We start from the raw sequence: 8049 nt of genomic DNA, 5'->3' as shown, positions 1-8049 counted from the left end.
CCTCTTAGCTTAATTTATACTTAATCATTTGAATCTTTTAATCCCTTTCTCCTATATTGCCTCTCTTACTTTGGTAAGAGATATTTTATTTTTTAAAATACCTTATCAATGAATAGCTTTGTCTGAGAGTTAACCTCTAGGCAACGTCTGAAAACTTATCCCATTCCATTTATTTTTGTCAAAGAGAATGAAAATTTTCTGTGTTAGTTGCCATGTATTTTATTTTTGAAGTTGTTTATGTATGAAGGTGGGCTTCCCAGGTGGCGCCAGTGGTAAAGAAGCTTCCTGCCAATTCAGGAGACATAGAACTGTGGGTTCAGTCCCTGGGTCAGGAAGATCCCCTGGAGGAGGCGCTGCAACCTACTCCAGTATTCTTATCTAGGAAATCCCATGGACAGAGGAGCCTGGAGGACTATATTCCATAGGGTAGCGAAGAGTTGGACACAACTGAAGTGACATGTCTGTATGTGTTTTTGAGTAACGTGTTACATGGAAAATATTTTAAGGTAATTAACAGTAAATTTTAAAACAAGATTTCAAGTTATAGCTCTAATAAAATTAGTTTTTCTTTATTGGAAAAATATAGGGAATATAAATTATTGCCTTATTTTTTATTCACTACTACTGTTTAACTGTTTCCTGGTGGTTCCACTGAAAGAATCCGCTTGCCAATGCAGGAGACACAGGAGATGCCGGTTCAATCCCTGGGTCAGGGAGATCCCTGAAGGAGGAAATGGCAACTCACTCCAGAACTCTTGCCTGGGAAATCTCATGTAGCCTAGTGGGCTGCAGTCCATGGGGTCACAAGGAGTCAACACGACAGAGCAACGGAACATGCACACATGCACTGTTTAGCTGCATGTATACATGTGCTTTATAGACAACCCAATACTCTCAATTAAAAGAGGGAGAGAAGGCAAGATAGAGGGACAGATACAATGGACATGGGACTTATTTTCCTGTTGACTTTACAGTGCAGCAATGGAGAAAATGAACAGTAAAAATTGTTTGAGATTAATATCAACAGCATATACACACATGTGCCAAATAAACTTATAGCAGGAGGGCAGATAGCTGAAGCTAGGGCATTGACAGTGTCTGTGAAGTCCCCTGCAAAGAAAGGCATGCAGACAGCAGGAAGAAGTCAATTTCTCTTTAGAAGAAACTATTTGAATTTAGTTGAAGCCAGGAAAACACTTGCTTTAGTATTTTCCTCAACCAGTACTTAGGGGACAGGATAAGGCAGTAAGTTTAAGGAAAAGAGATGAAAGGGGCCTTTGTAACTTTAGATGAAAAGAATGAGCATTAAGATAACAGAGAGGGAGACTTGAGTAAATGAATATATTGAAAGCGTTTTTTGAGGGGAAAAAAAAATAGTTTAACTTTATTTATGTGTAAGGTGGATTGAGTATGAATTCACTAGTGTCTGGAAAGAGCAAGAAAATGACTCCAGTAAATGAAGTGTGAGGATGAGAGCTCTGGAAAAGGAGAGAGAGTATGGATATAAAACTTTTCAGAGAAGCAAATACCAAAGCTTGAGATATAGAATGAAGATAGTTTTAGGGGATCAGTGAGTCTAGGAATTGAAAGCAAAATGTTGTATGTATGTGCATATATTCCCATATACATATTTCTATGGGATGAAGATCAATGGATTTTTATCAGGCTCTCAGAGGGATTCAACCCTTTACTATTGAATATAAAGAGCAGAAGTCAAAAAAGGAAACACTAGAGAAAGCTGTTAACACTGAAAATAAAGTATGGGAAAGTATGAATTAGGGGTGAAGTTAATTGAGTTTATCTTTCACATCTTATATGTCGTTAAATTATTTGGCAAACTAAGGAAAAGAAGTGGGGGCAATTCTGAGAATATATGAAAATTTCATAATATAATAGATACATTATTTTAGCTATTGTTATGTATTAAAAGCTTCACTATTTCAATTTAATCATATTTATAGAAGCATCATACATATCCTTTTTTTTATCATAAGCTTTTATATTCACCCCACCTATTTAAATGATCTTTTTAAACAAGGCTTTGCATATGGAATTTATTTTTATCAATACATAGTATTTGAGTAACCAGCAAATTTTGGTGTAAATGGGGAGATAATGGAGTACAGAAAATTCAACCTAATGAGAGGGTAACAGGCAGGAAGGCCAGGGGTCTCCAAAGGGAAGACATAGGCTGCAGGTGTCAGATGTTTTTTCTCTCTCTTAAGTGGCAGGAGGAATCAAACTAGTGTTACATTTTTTCCCTTTCACTATACAAATTAAGCAATTTGTGGTTATCAGGAATGAGGTGGTAACTGACCATTTCAAGAGAGATTCAGAAACGAATCACTCTTTGGTTGATTCATCAAATCATAGATTTAGAAAAAATAATTTATCAATTTAATCACCAGATTCAAAGGCCCTAATTATGAAACATGAATGATAATTAAATGATGTACCTAAAATACACCTGGCATAATAATTGAAATTACTTTTCTAAAGTGGATAAACGTGTAAAACTTGTTTAAGAGATCGGTTTATAGGCCAAAAGTAATTAGGTGGATGTAGTAGAATTCTAAGATTTCCCCAAAGGCCTCCTTCTCTTTCTGGTGTATGTCCTGAATAACCCCGTAGCTGAATATGATGGGTTTTGCTCCCAGGTTTAGGCTATGTTCTAGTAACACAATTGACTTTAAGATAGATTTTTCTGGGTAAGCCTGATCTGGTCACTGTTGCTGTTGCTGTTTAGTCCCTAGGTTATGTCTGACCATTTGTGACATCATGGACTGTAGCCTGCCAGTTCATGGGATTTCCCAGGCAAGAATACTGAAATGGATTGCCATTTCCTCTTCCAGGGGATCTTCCTGACCCAGGGATCAAACCCACAGCTTGTGCATTGCACAAGTGTCCTACATTGCTGGTGGATTCTTTACTGCTGAGCCACCAGGGAAGTCAGCTTACTTCTGATCTGGTCATATCAAGCCTTTAAAAGGACAGTTTTTCTTGGGATAGTTGCTGAAGAGCAAGTCAGAGATTTGAAGCACCAGCATGTTTCATTGAGCCACTGCTGGCTTACAACCAGAAGGGATCATGAGAAAAGGAACTTAAACTTGTGACTAGAAGCTGAGAAGGACCTCCAACCTTCAGGCAGCAGGAAGACAAGATTTGCATTTTATAATCACAAAGAAGTGAATTCTGCCAACAAACAGAAACTATTTGTGAGCAGATTTTCCCCAGAAAACCCCAGAGGCAAAAGCCTGGCCAACACTTTACTTTGATTTCAATCGTGTTATTCTAAGCACAATGGCAAACTAGATATTCGACTAACTTCAGAAAAGTGAGGAGTTAAAAACCGAGACTACAGTTCCCAAAGGGAGTTACAGAAGCCCTACATCACCAAAGTGAAAGTGAAAGTTGCTCAGTCGTGTCCGACTCTTTGTGACCCCAGGGATAGTCCATGGAATACTCTAGGCCAGAATACTAGAGTGGGTAGTCTTTCCCTTCTCCAATCCCAACCCAGGGATTGAACCCAGGTCTCCTGAATTGCTGGCAGGTTCTTTACCAGCTGAGCCACAAGGGAAGTCAAACTGAGATTTAACTTAATTACAGTTTCAGCTTTCCCAGTCAGAAATTGCCTGATCAGCCCTAGTTAGATAATTTGCCTGGTAGACTCCTGCCATTCCCTAAAGAAAAGTAACTTAAAAGTAACCTTACAATAACCAAACCCTCTTTTTTTTTCCAACTCATTCTTCGTTCCCTCTTCCTTTTGCTTAGATAAGTCTTTCATTTTGTATAGCTCTTCAAAGCTCTTTTCCTGTTTGCTAGCTTGGATGCTGCCTGACAGGAATCAATTTTTGCTCAAACTCTTGAAAATTTTAATATGTCTTAGTTTATCTTTAAACAGAAATAGTAAATAGTTGTTTTTAGGCTACAAAATTTGTAGTGAGAAAGTGGACATAGAATCAGGGTAAACAAGTTATTTTCTTTAAATGTTAATGTCATTTCATTCAGTGAATATTTGCAGAGTTACGTGACAAACATCAATTTTTCACTACATCTGCATCTTTTGGAAAGCAAGGCGAATTTTGTTTGGGAAATTATCTTTTTTTTTTCCATTTAAAGATACTTTAATTTGCATTAAACTGACCAAAGCCCAGCTCTAAGAGTGGAAGCATAATGAATATAATTGATGTTACTCTTATCCAATGCAATTATTCCAGATTCCTGCACATGTCCTAGGTTAATCTCAAGGCAATCATCAGGACTCTTCCTGAAGGTCTTTGAAAACAAATGACCCTTTTTAGCTGTACATGAACACAGAAGCATATTGCCTTACTGGCAGCTCATAACCTTTTAAATAATAGGAGGAAAGATCTTGTCCAGTGGAAGTAAACCCAGGAAGTAGGGGAAGTAAATGGAGGATAAGTAAAATTTTTTGAATCACAGACAAACCTTTGCCAAGAACACTGCTAAGCAATTACATTAGCCAATAATTTCCTTGATTATTTAAGTCCACTTGGTTCTTCTTTCTGCTCTTTGCAACCCAAATCCTCCTACAGTAGTCAATGATGTTCATTTTAATACTATAATTTACAATGCATACTCCTGTTAATTTCCCTAAAATTCCCTAAATTTTCCTCTTTCTTGGTTTCAGTCACCAAAAGCTTCTGTCAGTCAGCATTACCTCATCTTAAAACTGAGAATATGAGTTCATTTTTCAGTAACAGCACTTTAGATTGATTTCTTCCTGATGAATCAAGAAGAAACATGTCATCATCAATATATTTTAAGTGTGTCCTAGAGGGGGCACTAGAAAAGTCTCCACAGATGGCAGTTTCTTTCATTTATTATTACTGTTGTAATCCCAGGCAGGAAACATTTTATCACAAAGCAAATAATCTGAAAAATCTCTGCTTGAACTGTGGACCATTATCTCGTAGGATATGTTGCAAATAATGTGTTTGAAAAGTACGGAATATTCAGTGTGCTTAGTCACTTAGTCATGTCCAAATCTTTGTGACCCCAACTACTATACAGCCCATGGAATTCTCTAGGCCAGAATACTGGAGTGGGTAGCCTTTCCCTTTGAAAGGTTGTTGCTGAACCACGCAAAGACGCCAGGATTCTTGGCCTCTAGAGGAGAAGAATTCAATCCGGGGCAAGAGATGAGGCTTGATTGCTCAGAGCTTTTGTGTAATAAAGTTTTATTAAAGTATAAAGGAGATAGAGAAAGCTTCTGACATAGGCATCAGAAGGGGCAGAAAGAGTACCCCCTTGCTAGTGTTCAGTTTGTTCAGTTCAGTCACTCAGTTGTGTCCGACTCTTTGTGACCCCATAAATCGCAGCACGCCAGGCCTCCCTGTCCATCACCATCTCACGGAGTTCACTCAGACTCACGCCCATTGAGTCCGTGATGCATCAGCCATCTCATCTTCGGTCGTCCCCTTTTCCTCCTGCCCCCAATCCCTCCCAGCATCAGAGTCTTTTCCAATGAGTCAACTCTTCGCATGAGGTGGCCAAAGTACTGGAGTTTCAGCTTGAGCATCATTCCTTCCAAAGAAATCCCAGGGCTGATCTCCTTCAGAATGGACTGGTTGGATCTCTTTGCAGTCCCAGGGACTCTCAAGACTCTTCTCCGACACCACGGTTCAAAAGCATCAGTTCTTTGGTGCTCAGCCTTCTTCACAGTCCAACTCTCACATCCATACATGACCACAGGAAAAACCATAGCCTTCACTAGACTGACCTTAGTTGGCAAAGTAATGTCTCTGCTTTTGAACATACTATATAGGTTGGTCATAACTTTTCTTCCAAGGAGTAAGCATCTTTTAATTTCATAGCTGCAGTCACCATCTGCAGTGATTTTGGAGCCCCGCAAAATAAAGTCTGACACTGTTTCCACTGTTTCCCCATCTATGTCCCATGAAGTGATGGGACTGGATGCCATGATCCTCGTTTTCTGAGCTTTAAGCCAACTTTTTCACTCTCCTCATTCACTTTCATCAAGAGGCTTTTTAGCTCCTCTTTACTTTCTGCCATAGGGTGGTGTCATCTGCATATCTGAGGTTATTGATATTTCTCCCAGCAATCTTGATTCCAGCTTGTGTTGCTTCCAGTCCAGCGTTTCTCATGATGTACTCTGCATATAAGTTAAATAAGCAGGATGACAATATACAGCCTTGACGTACTCCTTTTCCTATTTGGAACCAGTCTGTTGTTAGCAATGGAATTATATACTCTCTAATTAGTTATTACAGTGAATCAAAAGAATGTCTGGAGGTTGTAAAGACCTCACTAGACCTATGCCCATTATTTACACCTTAAGATAACAGGATTAGCCAGAAGGTTTTTTCCAGAGACTGTCCTCAAGCAGGATACATTATTGTTATATGATTCTAAGGAATGTAGAGGGACAAAAGAGTTTGTCCTTTCTTCCTCCTTGAGAATTCCAGACCCCTCTCTCCTTGGGGTCCCCTAGACTTCTTATCAGCCTGCCTAGGAAATGACTCTCTCACCTTCCCCAGGGGAATCTTTCCAACCCAGGGTTTGAACCCAGGTCTCCTGCATTGCAGACAGATTCTTTACCAGCTGAGTCACAAGGGTAGCCCTCAGAACCATCTGGGTGCACAATTATAAGGTTGTTTGAGGTTGCAGTGAATCCCTTTACTATCAACTGGGATTGAGGAAAATCTCCAAATAAATGTAACTTATTTCAATATTCTGATTTATTGTTTTTCAGGCATCTATTTTTTTAAACCTTGTCTTGCTATTTATTTTTTAAAAATTTTTATTTATTTATTTACTTTACTTTTTTTTACAATATTGTATTGGTTTTGCCATACATTGACATGAATCCACCACGGGTGTATACAAGCTCCCAATCCTGAATCCCCCTCCCAACTCCCACCCCATATCATCTCTCTGGATCATCCCCATGCACCAGCCCCTAGCATCCTGTATCCTGTATCGAACATAGACTGGCACTTCGTTTCTTACATGATAGTATACATGTTTCAATGCCATTCTCCCAAATCATCCCACCCTCTCCCTCTCCCTCAGAGTCCAGAAGTCCATTCTATACATCTGTGTCTCTTTTACTGTCTCGCATACAGGGTTATCATTACCATCTTTCTAAATTCCATATATATGTGTCAGTATACTGTATTGGTGTTTTTCTTTCTGGCTTACCTCACTCTGTATAATCGGCTCCAGTTTCATCCATCTCATTAGAACTGATTCAAATGTATTCCTTTTAATGGCTGAGTAATACTCCATTGTGTATATGTACCACAGCTTTCTTATCCATTCATCTGCTGATGGACATCTAGGTTGTTTCCATGTCCTGGCTATTATAAACAGTGCTGCAATGAACATTGGGGTACATGTCTCTCTTTCAATTCTGGTTTCCTTGTTGTGTATGCCCAGAAGTGGGATTGCTGGGTCATAAGGCAGCTCTATTTGCAATTTTTGAAGGAGTCTCCACACTGTTTTCCATAGTGGCTGTACTAGATTGCATTCCCACCAACAGTGTAAGAGGGTTCCCTTTTCTCCACATCCTCTGCAGCTATTTCTTGTTTATTTTGTCTTGTTTTTAGATCATGCCAGAGAGAATGGCAAAACTCTGCTCCCTAATGGTACCTAGAAAGTATCCCACCCCCCTCCACAAATAAGCTTTACAAAATATTTGTAAGCAAAGACAACTTGGAAAGCTGATTGACTTATAATGGACAGTTTGAGGACCATGAACCTGAAAAAGGAAGGTCTTGAGCAGACTGTGTATTATTTTGTTATCTACACTTAGAACATTGTATTTATTGCATTCGTTTTTCTGAATTTGCAGCAAAGTTAGATAGGAAGGATTTTCCTATTTTCTGAACTCCAGTCAAATGAAAAGTTATCTCTATTATTTATGATTTTGAGTGAAAATGATAAATCAATTGCATGTATTATTTATACATGCAATATTGTTTATAAATATAAATGTTCATGTATATTTACAATATTATTTATAAAATTGCAGTATTATTTGCAATATTATTATATTTGCAATAT

Source organism: Capra hircus, chromosome 17, assembly GCF_001704415.2.
Source record: "Capra hircus breed San Clemente chromosome 17, ASM170441v1, whole genome shotgun sequence".
NCBI lineage: Eukaryota > Metazoa > Chordata > Mammalia > Artiodactyla > Bovidae > Capra > Capra hircus.
This window is presented reverse-complemented; position numbering follows the sequence as displayed.